This window comes from Cricetulus griseus, chromosome 2, assembly GCF_003668045.3.
Source record: "Cricetulus griseus strain 17A/GY chromosome 2, alternate assembly CriGri-PICRH-1.0, whole genome shotgun sequence".
NCBI lineage: Eukaryota > Metazoa > Chordata > Mammalia > Rodentia > Cricetidae > Cricetulus > Cricetulus griseus.
In genome coordinates, this window is record NC_048595.1 from 371,600,517 (window position 1) to 371,614,106 (window position 13,590).

The window sequence follows — 13,590 nt, forward strand, 5'->3', positions numbered from 1 at the left end:
AGAATGTTGGTGCCCATGACAGCACGGAGGGGGGGGATGTCAGCCAGAGCTGATCTAGATAAAACTGGCTACAGTTTTGCCCTATCCTCCAAATCCTGAGATCCTGGGTTGACATCCACATTCCTTGTGGGACTGCAAGGTTGATAGAGATACCCATAGAACCACTTCCAAGTTTCTTTTCTCTGCTTAGACCCCAAAAAATTAGGCTCAGAATTCAGGGCCCAGTGACAATTTGCCATTTGTGGGGCACAGGACAGTGTCTTGGCTCTACTGAGTCCACTTTCTCTCCCTACTACAGGGACAGTGGAATCTCAGACTATAGGGGGCCATAAGAGATTAATTACAGCCAGGCCCATGGTGGCCACAGCAGATGGATGTCAAATTCACAGTGGATGCTGGGAGTGGCCACTGCTTACACTTCCCTCCCTGCTGTAGACCAGGCTGAGGCAGCTGATGTTCATCACCCCCAACCATGGCCTGCTGGCAGGTGAGGAGAGAAGGAAGACTTTTTAGTAGGGGAACCGATGTCTCATCATGTCAGTTACAGTGTAGCCATAGGACCCCTTCCCCTGCTCCACTGCTGTCTGCAGCCCAGACAGGGAGGTGGGAGTCAGGCTGAGCCTCAGCTGCACCCTTCGACAGAAAGCTCCCATGAGTGGCAGAGGCTCAAGACCAGCTTAGGGGATTTGCAGAAGCTTAGATAGAAGTTGGATAAGGAGGAAGTAGGAGAGCCAGATACATCTCCACATCCCTGTATCAGCACAAGAGGGTCTGGCCTCGGTCACCGCTATGAAGGAGTGGCGGGTCAAACAGGAGCCTGCCTCCCAACACTGTCCCTCAAATGCCTCAAGGATGGGAATGGAGCCCCACAGGTTTACAAGCTGAGCCCCTATCCTCAGCAGGCACAGAGCCTCAATCCTGATCTACACTGAGCTCTGGTCCCTAGCCTGGAAACTCTGTGGACTTTATCCTGAGACTTGTCACAAGCTTATTCCTCACCGTGGCTATTGTCTTAGTTGTCTTAGTTACTTCTCTGTTGCTGTGATAAAACACCAAGAAGACAGTCCTATCTAGTGTTCCTATTGCTATGATGAAACATCAGGACCAAAAGCAAGTTAGGGAGGAAATGGCTTATTTGGCTTATACTTCCATATCATAATACATCACAGAAGAAAGTCAGAGTAGGAATTCAAAGTAGGCAGGAAACTGGACACAGGAGCTGATGTAGAGGCCTCTTAGGGGTGCTACTTTCAGGCTTGTTCAACCTGCTTTCTTATCGAACACAGACCCACCAGCTCAGAGTGTTGGGCCCTCCCACATCAATCATTAATTAAGAGAATGCCTACAGGCATGCCTGTAGCTGGATCCCACAGAGGCATTTTCCCCACTTGAGGTTCCCTACTCTAATACTACTATATCGTGTGTTAAGTTGACATAAAACTAGCCAGCACAGCAACTTATAAAAGAAAGTGTCTAATTGGGCTTACAGTTTCAGAGGGTTAGAGTCTATGGTAGTGGACAAGAGACAGGGTGACAGAGCTCACCTTTTGATCTGAGAAAATAAAAGACAGAGAGGTAGAGAGACACGGAGGATGACTTAAGTCTTTTGAAACCTCTCAAAGCACCCCCCCATGACATACTTCCTCCAACAAGGACACACACTTTGTCATTACTAAACATTGTACCAGCTGGGGGCCATGCATTCAAACACGTGAGCATGTGGGTGCCATTCTCATTTAAAACACCGCAACTAAATATTGAGTCTCAACTCTGTTCACTAAATGAGTGTAGCCCTGGTCACACTCTCAACTCTGACCATGCTCACACACTGAGCATGACCATGCTCACACACTGAACCCTGACCCTGCTTACATACTGAACCCGAAATTGCTAACACACTGAGCCTGAGCATGCTCAAATACTGAACCAGACTATTCTCACACACTGAACTCTAACCATGCTCACACACTGAGTCTGACCATGTTCACACACTGAACCTGATCATGCCCACTAACTGAACTATGACCATGCTTACACGCTGAGCATTACTTTGCTCACACACTGAGCCTGACCATGCTCCCACACTGTACTCTGACCATGCAGCCATATTGAGCCTGACCATACTCACACACGGAGATTGACCTTGCTCACAAACTCAACTTTGACCAAACTCACCTCTGAGCCTGACCATACTCACACACTGACCCTGACCATGCTCACACAATGAACTCTGACCAGGCCCACATACTGGACTCTGACCATGCTCATATGCTGAACTCTGACCATGCTTGCATACTGAGCCTCACCATGCTCACACACTGAACTATGACCAAGCTCACACACTGAATCTGACCATGCTCACACACTGAGAGTGAATATGCTTACATGGTGAACCTGACTATGCTCACCAACTTAACCCTGGTTGTGCTCACGCAGTCAACTTTGACCATGCTCACACACTGGTCCCTGATCCTGGGCACATACTGGGCACACTGAGCTTTGAATCTGATTGGCCTCAGTTTGCTTCAGCCTGGAAGCTAGGGATCTATGTGCAGTGTGGGTCTGGCTAAGTTGCCTTTCACTGTCTTTGGGACTCAGATGAGAGCACACCACTTCCAGTGGGAGAATGAGCTCCTTTCCCACAGTGTCTGTACATTCAGGTTCAGGTTGCTGACTGCAAACCAGATACCAAAGAAGGCAGCTGAGACAGATTGAGGACTTGATTTCCTCTTCATACTTTACACCATGGTCCTGACCCCCTGGGAAGCAGACCATTGGTCCACTTATAGATAGGGAACCTGAGGACTTAATTCTCTGCTTAGGACACACATGCTGTCTCTGGACCTTACCACTCTTGTTTATCACTCTGATGGCTCCTAATGAGAACCTAGATCTTCCAGGGCCTTGCATTCAGGCTCCTGCCAAAGCTGTGCCCTGGTGATGCTCCCCTTCTGGCCTGTATCCTGATCTTGCATGTACAGAAGAGGCAGGTGTTCATCAGGAAAAAGAAGCCCTCCTGTACCTCCTTTGCTCTCTTGAGAGCCACTCCAGTGTCTAGGACGGACTTGAACATCAGATGCAATTGAGCGACCATGATCCTCCCCTGTCTTCTTCCCAGGTCCTCCAGGTTCCAGGGGTCCAGCCAACAGAAAGGTATTTTATGGTCCTGGGTCTCAGCCAACAGGGAGCCAGGAGGGATGGAGGGTGCCAACATGCTGGTCTCAGCATGTATCAGTTCCCCCCAGCCACATAAATATGCAGCCTTTAAAATTTAATAAAAAACATACCAATTATAAACGCTATTTACCCAGTCAAATCAATCATAGGCCATGGCGTGTTTATGTCTGAACACCTGATTTCAGCTCATAAATCAGTTTTATGTCCTCTTTAGGAGTTAACAACTCCAATGAGCACTTCAAGTGATGGCACCTGCCTACCAGGCCTGAACCGGTCATTATGCCAGTTCCCTCCACAGACCCAACCCATCCAGACAACCCAGTAGCCCAGGACTGGGACCAGAGCTCTATGGCCTCAGCCTACTGTCCTTGAAGGCAGCAGTCATATTTCTCTTCCTTTAGGAAGCTTTCTGCATTGGTGACTTTTCTCCTCAGTGTGACAAATACTGAAATGACTGAAGTGGAGGGAGGTTATATTTTAGCTCACAGTTCAGGGGGTTAGGTTCCTTGTGGTGGGGAAGGGTCTCAGCTGTGGCAGTGAACTCACATCTGGGAGGCTATGGGGTAGAGAGGGTTGAATGCTGGTGCCCAGTTAGCTTCCTCCCCCATTTTGCAGCCTGGGATCCTGTTTTGTAGGACAACACTGCCCTCATTCAGATGGGCAGCCTTTTACACAGTTCATCTTTTCTGAAAAGGTAGGTACCCATAGACATACTAGCCAAAGTGACAATATAGATGAACTATCACAACTTCTCTACCCACCCTGCAAAGAGGGTGACCCTCTCTTCATGGACTCCTGTAAAAGAAAAATGTGTTTATCTTGTCATTTTCAACACACACAGGCCTGTGGTGGTGGGGAGATCCCCAAAAGACCAGAGATCCCACTCTTTCCTGGCCCTGCAGTCCTGGCTGAGGTCAGGATAAAGGTAGGTGGCTTTCAGGATATAGATTCTTCTGGACCTTGGTCAGCTAGATAACCAAGCATCCTGTTGGAGGGAACTCAGGGCCAAGGTGACAGCTGGGACAATTTGGGTGAGACTACAGTGACTACTGATTATAGGACATGGAAGGAGGGGTTCATTGTTTCACAGTCTGTTCTCAACGTTTGTCTGGCTGGTGACCTTGGGCAGGTTTTTGGCCCTCTTGGAATTCCATTTCCTTACCTGTGCCCTGAGAGTTGGCATGGGCTTGAATGAGTCAGTGTGAGTCTCAGTACATTTCTGCAGTGTGTTACCTCTGTCCCTACCATCATTAGTCACATTAGTTGTGGGGCCAGTTTGGGGGCCAGAAATACACAGAATCTGACAGTCCACACTCCTGGGTTCGTGTCCCACCTCTGCCACTCACTGTGTGATGCTGGACAGGTCATTTAGCTTCTTTGTGTCTCAGGCCCCTTATGAAAACTCAGATACCACAAGAAACATCTGTCAAGGTTAGAGATAGATTCTACAATGAGGATACAATAGTTGGAGCTGAAGCATCCATACTGAGCTACAATAAAAAGCTAATGGCAAGGGGTAAAACAAGCAAATTACCATAGAAGGGAATCCAAACTATGGCTGATATATTCTAAACCTTTCCAAAGTGCGGGACCTTTGTCATCTGTTAGGTGTAGATACAACACAGAGACATGACCTCTGTTCTGTCCTGGCAGTGTCTCTGTACATGTGCTGGGTGGTGACTGTATGCTACTTGCCATGTCTCTAACAAGAGCCATGGAACAGCTGCCTGAGGAGAGGCTGAGACATGGGGTATAAGCTGTGTGCCACGGTGCCTGTCACAGGGCAGGGTTCACAATGGCTTTGTGAGTTCACTGTTGAGAACCTGCTGTGTATCGTGACCATCTGGGAAGTTTGCATATTTTACTCTATTTAATCCTGCTGATATTGTGTTGGTTTTATATGAGGAAACTTTGTAAACATTTCCTGCTTTTCCTTCTGCAGCAGTTAGACTCAGTGGCAGAACACAGACTCAAATCAGCAGAGGTATAAATGAATGGAAGGCCCTTCTTCCTTTTTAAGATATTTTTTATTGATTCATTGGGAATTTCACATCATGCACCCCAACCCCACTCATTTCCCAGTAGCCTCCCCTACACAAATAAAATTAAAAAACAAATAAAGCAATAAATAGACAAAAAACAAAACCACTTCGCTACTCCATTTCTCCACCTTTCCATCACATCTTTATTCATTGTAGTGGTATTGGGAGCTTTGGTGTGCCACACAGTAGACCCTTTTGTCCAAACTGCTTTACTTGCAAACATAATGAGTTATTGGTTAGGCTCAAGGTCTCTGGCTTCATCAATACTGTGCCCTCACTGAAATTCCTCTTAGATAGTTACTGTTTCTCCAAGCCATGGAGATCCTGCAGCTACGGTTCCCTCAAGACTAGTCCCTTCATGCTCCAGCAGTCATAGATGAGGTAAATGGAGTGAGCCAACTCAAAGTTCTAGATGTGGGCATGGTTGGCAGCTGAGTTGGTTAGTCCAGGACCACTCCCCTCGAGCAAGGGGCAGGGCAAGCTCTCCTGTGCCCAGGCCACTGAGCCAGCTCTCTCACACCCATGCCACCAGGGGCATAACTCTACCATGAGGGGTAGGGCCAATTTTCCCATGAGTGGTGGGAACAACTCTCCCATGCCCAGGTCACAGGAGGCAGCTCTCCTGTGCTCACCACCGGGGCTGTCTCTTCTGTGAGGGGCAGAACCAGCTCTCCCCCTTGCAGTAGCCAGTAAGGGGCAGGGCCAGCCCAGCATGGCCCTCAGATATCAGCATGACTTCAGGTGGCAGTCCAGACCATAGGCATGTTCATGGCGCCCAGTTGTAACATGAACCACAGACATCAACACAGACCCTGGCTACAATATGACCACAGACTCTTAGCCACAGCTCAGGCCCAGACATCATAATGGCTTTGGGTGGCAGTGTAGCCTACTTAGATCATCAGCAGCATGTCTCTTAGACACCAACATGGCCTAAGGTGGCAACCCAGATCCTGGGCTTCTAAAAGGCCTTCGGTGGTAACACAGGCCACAGACATCAATATAGTAGGGTCACGGACCCAGACATGACCCTCAGCAACAGCATAAACTGGGACATCACATGGCCCCAGGTGGCAGCCCAGGCCACCCACATCAACCTGTTCCTCACAGCCTTCAAGTCTTCAGTTCCACATCTCTCCACAGCACAGGAACCACTCTACTTTTCTTTCTCTCCCATTTCTCATCATAGTGGCATCTGCCTACCGGGGCCATGAAGCATTGGGTAGGCTTGTCTCCTTCTTAAAGGACTCTGCCAGTTGGCCAAACCTGGCTTGATGGTTCTCTTGCACAGTGGTCACAGGACCTCAGCTCCTTTGGTGTTGGTATGCCAAACATGGCTTCCATTTCCAAAACCTCTTTATAGAGCAGATGGGCTGCTGAAGCCCCAGTCGAAGCCTCCTGGGTGACAGCAGGAAAGAGGCAGGTGAGAATGACCAATGACTGCTTGTTGGGGCTCTTAAGCCGTGTCTCCACAGTCTGCTTAAAAATCATTGGCCAGAATCATTCATCATGTGGCTATACCTATGCAAGGGAAGCTGTGAAAGTCTTGACTGTATGTGTTTCTGCTAAATCATGTCCTCAAGAAAGGATGGAGATCAGAGGAGAACCAGATTCCTCAGACACATCATCACTTTACCAACTGTGCATCATTTTTTGAGGTTTTACCAGGCAGCTTCTGCTCAGCTTAAAGCAGCATCTCTCAGTTTCAAGGCTATGACTGGCAGTGGCATGTGACTTGGTAGAATACTTGCTGAGCATGTGCAAAGCCCTGGCCTCAATCCCCAGCACTGCACTCCTATAATCCTAGCACGTGGGAAGTGGAGACAGGAGGGTCAAGGTCATCCTTGACTATATAGGGAGTCTGAGATGAGCCCGAGATAAATGAGACTGTGTCTTAAGCGAATAGCAAACACCAAACCAAACCAAAACAAACAAAAAACAAAACTCTCACCCCACAAATGGAAAAGATTGCTGGCACTTTGAGTTGCACGGGTCTTTGTCCTAGGGTGGGGGTGGCCCCCATTTCTTATAAGGCAGGACATTGATATGTGTTAAATATGAAATTCCACAGGACTGTGTGTTTGAACACTTGATCCCCAGCTGGGGGCATTGTTTCTGTTGGCTGTGGAGCCTCTAGGAAGTAGAGTCTGGCTCTGGGAGGGTCACTTGGGGTGGGACTTGAGGAATCAAGACTGGTCCTGCTTCTGATGCAGGTTTGTGAGTTGTGACTAGGTCTCCCACTACTGTGGACCATGACTCTCGACTGTGATGGGCTGCCCTGTCAAACCATTGGGCAAAATATACCCTTCCTTCCTTAAGTCTCTTCTTGTCCAATATTTGGTTACAGGAGTGAGAAAGTAACTACTCTAAATGTCAAGTAGTTCCTGGCCTGCACCCCAGAGTCCAGTAACACCCTCCACTTGTGACAAAAGTTACCAGTGCCTTGAAGTTAGGAGAAGCAAATCGTCCTTGCTTATGAACCTCTGATTTAAAGCAAACATGAGGGAAAGCTATCTAGAGAAACAAGGTCCCTAGAGACAGTCATCTTGCTTTCTGGGTTCCATTCCAGGAGTTATCCACTTTCCAATCCTCTGCCATTAGCTGAGGTGGTCCAGGTCACAGCACCCCTCAGAGGCTGGGAGCTGAAAGAATACAGCTTCCATGTACCAAGTGCATCCCTGATTTGATATTGTCAAGACCCATCCCAGAATCTGGAACCAAAGGGGTCAGAGCATCAAGACTTCCAGAGAAGAGGGCAGGGTCAGCAGATGGCTCAGCAGGTAAAGGTGCTTGCTGCCAAGCCTGACAACCTGGGCTTAATCTGCAGAATCCACACAGAAGAGGTGGGAACTGACTCCTGTAAGTTGTCCTCAGACCTCCACATGGGCACTATGGCGTATGTGCCCTACACCCCCATATACACATACAGTGAATAAATAAAATGGAATAAAATTGAAAAAGGTCAGTTTACAGCCAGACAAGTAGTAGACAATATTACAAAGGGAAAGGATAGCAGAAGAATAGGAACTTCTGCAGTCAGTACAGAGGAGGCCCGTGACAAGCAGTTCTCATGGAGAGAGAGAACCTGCCAGCAAAGGCATTCTAAGACTTGGTAGCTTTAGTGTGTAATGAGTTTATAAGAAGTCCCAAGTAACACTCACAACCCCAAATAGATTACTGGTCCAAGTACATGGCAACCCAGCCCACAGGAACCACAAATGTAATTAGGAAACTAAGATGGAGAAGTGTTCCCCTCACTGGCAATAAAGGTACACATTTGGACAAAGCACCGAGTCTGGGGCACATGGGGGAACAGGCATAAAAGCGTGGCAATGGCTGACATGTGTGGTGGGGCTGTGAGCTGTGTGCTCACAGAAGCACTGAGGGAGGGCAGGGACCCCCAGGGGTAAGCAGACAATTGTCAACCCATGTCACACTTGCAGAGATGCTCCCAGAGGCCAGTGAGGTAATTTTGAGGATGCCGTCCCAAGAAAGCAATATGAAATACAAAAATATATATTTGTAGCAAAATAATTAGAGTCAAGCTAAGTGTTTGAACATGGGGGGTGTTTGAGTAAACGGTGGTCTACCCACTTGAGACAATATTACAGCCATTAAAAAAATAACGTTTGTGAAGAGTGTGCAAAGCAACACTCCAGGGAGTGAAAAGGAGGAACCTAATAGGTAATATAATATGATCCAATTCCAGCCATGCAGAATAAAGACATCATACCATATTGAAAAAGGCAATGAAACAGAGTGCATTAAAAATAATGGAAGGCCCTGCCTCCAGCGTTGGCTTTGGCTGTCTTTGCCTGGTGGGTGTAGGCATAGTTTTATTTACTCTTATTTTCTACATTTCCCCATACCTGATTGCTTTGCCTTGCCAGACAGACATATTTTGCGAAAGCCTCGCAAAGCACAAGAAAAATGATTTGTGGCAGATGATTGGTACATGACCCAGGACTACACCACGATTAGCAAGCTGTGAAAAATAAATGACAGAGGGGAAGTCAGGCTTGCTGACAGTACACCGCCTTTGTGTTCTCCCAGCTCAGGGCCCCCTTTTCAGGTATGTGGTTGGAAGTAGGTGTGAACATGCCTAATAAATCCATGCAGGCAGGAAGGTGTTGGCCACCAGGGACCCCGGTTGCATTCACAGGGGCACCTGCTGAACTGTAGACACAGACTGTAAGTTTGATAGGTATTTGTGCGAAGATGTCTCTCCCAGGCAACAACCTGCAGGGAGAGATAGATTTCACATTAACGACACAGCAGCTATTGTGACCTTTAGTCTCTGACTGTCACACATGCAGGGTCATTAGATTTCTTCTTTGTCCCAGCTTAATTACCAGTCATGTCCTGGTTTGGGTGAGAAATCACAGAATTGCCCCATTCTTTCTGCCTTCTGAGGGGGTGTTCACATGCTCCATGATGGCCAGCCTCAGATGTACCTGGGTCTTCCACTTGGCAGTCAGGATCAAGGAAGGACACATGTCTACTTAGAGGAGTTGGGCTATTGTGGACTTCCTGAACAATTCAAGGGCCAGCTGGAGTCCATAGAGGCATGCCAGAATGGCAGAATCTCAGGCCACCCTTCTGCATATGTGGCTCATGGCCTACCGGAAGCTAAGTCGCCAACAGCAATGCAGGCACCTGGTATGGTCAGGAGCATGGCTTCTGCTGCTTGACCATACATACCCAGCCAGTCCTTCTGAGTGGCTGCATGTGGCCATGCTGGTGCCTTCCAACTGCCAATGGTTGGGGGATGCTGGGGTAGCCAGTCACACGGGGTGGGGGATGGTATGTTGACTGGTTTTTGTCTCTGTGACGAACTAGTCAAGCAAAGCAACTTAAGAGAGGAAAGAATTATTTTGGCTCATGGTTTTAGTTGGTGGTTGGTGGACATGGTTGTTTTGTGGTAAGGTAGAGTGTCGTGTTGAAGGGAGAGTATGGCCAAGGAAAATTGTTCAGTTTGTGGTGTCCATGAGTAGAATGAGAGAAAAGGGACCGGGATCAGGACACCATTCTAGGGAACACCCCAGTGAGCTACAACTTTCAGCTAGCCCCCCAGTTGCTGCCATGTCTTTCTCAACAATGTCACCCAAAAATGTAGCCATTGAGAGATTAACACACTGAGGATTCCCTCAGTCCAATCACTGTCAACAACCCATCAGTTGTCAACACTTGAGCTGACAGATGGCATTTCAGATTCAAACCCTCATGGTGGACACCATTCTGGCCCAGGAAGTTTCCCTTTCTCCTGAGCTTTGTCCTTAGCCATGTTCTTGCTTTGATCCCATGTCCTCAAGGGGGAACTTCTTACCTTAAATTAAATCTTCTGTACCAAATGACCCACTTTGGGAGTCTAACACAGTGTCCATAAGGCAGGTCCTCTCCCTGCAATGGGAGCCTGTGATCTGGACACATCTTAGGGACTATGTGGTCATCTACACTGAGTAGGATGGTGCTGTCTCCCTGCTCTTCCCTCCATGGTGGTACAAGCAGTAGGAGTGGCAGGCACAGGAGACTGAGAGTCCTCATCACCTGACCAATCCTGAACCCACTGCTGATGCAGCACCAGAGGTCATTTGTAGGGGACTGTAGCCATGCCTGCTAGGGGCTGGCTACAGGTGTGCCTGACCATGCCTTCCAGGGGGCATTGTCAGGGTGATATAGGGAAGGTTTAAGAGTGAGGGATGCTCATGTGGCGGCCCCTTCTTCCGTTTCATCTTCGGTTTGCTGTACTTACTGCTGCCTGGCCGGCTGGCTAGGTGGCTCTGTAAGTAACGCTTTTCCCTATTAAATTCCCTTGTATTTTTACCTGGCTCCGTATTGGTAATTCCCACATTAGTCATTCCTGCCCTATGCATCTGAAGGTTAGACACCAGGTCAAGATGTCAGAAGCCCTATGTAGGCTCAGTTCTACTTACTATGTGGGGCCTTAGGCAAACATTGCACTTGCTGGAGCCTTAAATGGTTCACCTTCAAATGGGATCACAGTTCTGACACCCTGGGCAGTCATGGGGATCCTGAGGTTAGAGTGGACATCAGAGATCCCAGCCACAAAAGCTTCAGGGAACAGCTCACTTATGCCACAAGCAGGACCCCTTCCCAGGGGACAGAGAACAGCTGCACACATCTTGCCTCTGAGTCTGTTTTCTGATACAGGGAGCTAATAGTCAGCTTGGGCTCCTGCACCTGGCCCATGGATGGCCGTTTACTCTTGGCATTGCTGGACCCCTGAGTGTAGATGGGACTGTTCTGAATCCCATCTTGAGGCTTAGAACCTAACAAGGAAACACTGGAAAGGACTTGAACCCCAGACACTGCCTTGATGTCCACACCAGTCCTAGCCTTGGCCCCCATCCAATAGTGCAGGACGTGTGTGTATCCCTGTGGACCTCGAGAGGTGCTGTGGAGCAATCACCCAAACTAGAGAAAAACATGGCCTCCCTCCAACATGCTGGACCATGTGTGCTTCCCCACAAACACAGGCCATTTCTGCTTCCGTCGCTGGCAATCAGTTTAAGACTATTTTTGATTTACTCTCATGTCCCAGCTTGCTTGTGGCCCACTTTCTTCTCCTTCCCAGAGGGCCTACACCGTGCTTCTAAAATGTCTTCTTGGCACTGTTACCCCTCCACAGTGCTCTGGTCACTGCTCTGAGTCCCTTTGTTTAGGCAAGAAAGTCCCCTGTGACCTCCCACCTCTTGCCATTGTGATCAGACCCTCTGCTCCTGAAGGAACTTTCACAGCCAAGAGCCATTGTGAGCTCTGTCCTCTGTCTCTCTAGGTCCTTTGTCCTGGAACTCTGGGAGGGTTTGCACCCTGCTTGACTCCAGTTACTCTAGATCTGCATTGTAGTACCCAGGGCCATGGCAGCATCCTTAGCTTCCCTTGTGAAGTTCCTTGACAACAGAGGTGTTCCTCCCTCCCTCCCCTATCCCCTCCCTCCCTTCCTCTTTCCCCTCCCTCCTCCACCCCATCTCCCTCTCTTATTCCCTCTCATCCCTCCATTCTCCACTCTTTCCTTCGCTTCTCTTTCTCCCCTCCCCCTCATATTGCTTGCCATATTTTAGCAATTTCTTTGGTATTTGCAAAAGAAAAAAGGGCTGTCTTGGGGGGGTGCTCTTCAGAGGCAGGGCTCCCTGACACTGACAGCACCCTGTAGCTTGGTGCCACTGGTTTTAGTGGCATGGCATTTCCGTCCTGCCTCCCTCTCAGCCCTATGTGGCAGCAGCCCAGGGTGACAAAGGAAATCCACCTGCAAAGTGAGGGGGTGGCAGGCAGTCCCCAGGCCTCCCAGCCCTGAAAGCTCTTCTATTTATAACACCAGTCCCACGTCGGCACTTGCTATTCAACTCAGGGGAAACGGCGAAATAAAATCCTGTAACAGAATTTATTCTTCCTGGTCCTCTTAAGAAATCTCACCTGGAACATGATCTCTGAGTCCAGAGACATATCAGCATCTCCTTGGGGGCTGGCTCACCAGGCCTTGTCACCCACTTGGCTCTGACACTGGCAGGGTTGGGCCATCTTTGGCATTGTAGAGGTGTATATATAGTTGCTCATCTTTCAGGAAGCGAGGGATGCTGGGCTCTGAGGCATGGGCAGGCCACTCAGTAGACACTGTGACTTTAGAAGAGGAAGATGAGGTGGGCTGGAGCTGGGCATTGCCATGAAGTTGACCTTTAGGGTGAACCAGAGTAAGGCCTTTGGGGCAGGGGTATTCATTCCCTGCCTGTCTTTTCTTAGGAGCATCCCCCTTCCTGCCCAAGAGTCTGGCCCCTGGCTCCTGGACAGCACAGGCTCTCCTTTTTTTTCCAAGGAATCTTCTTCAGCCCCACCCATCCCATCCTCAGCCCATGATATTGGTCACATCCCCACTCCCTTGCCATGTTTTAGGGGTTTTGCTCTCCTGTTGCTCAACAAGTGTCTGTCAGCAGACTGCATAGGATGTTTCTGAGGAGGTTAACCCTAGCCATGGTGGACCAGACTGAGCAGGCCCTGACACTGCTGTAGGTGGGGGGCATGGGCTACTGAACTTTCTCTTCTCTGACAGCCCCTGGGTCCCTGGAGCAGAGCCAGCCTTTAATGCAGATGAAGGAGGCAGCCAGCTACCCACACAGCTTGCAACAGGGCAGTATTTTTAGAACAACTTTCCCTGCTTCCCTTTGTAGGAGAGAGGTGTGTGGATGGCCAGGCTCCTCTCTGAATGCTTCCTGGATGCAGCACCACCCACCACTGTATACCAGGCACTCAGAGTGCCTCATCCCACTCTACTGGGGGTGCATGAGTATAGAGGGCTCCCTGCTGTGAAGGTAGGGCCAGGGTGCATCCCCAAAGGTTTCTAACTCCAGAGTCAAAT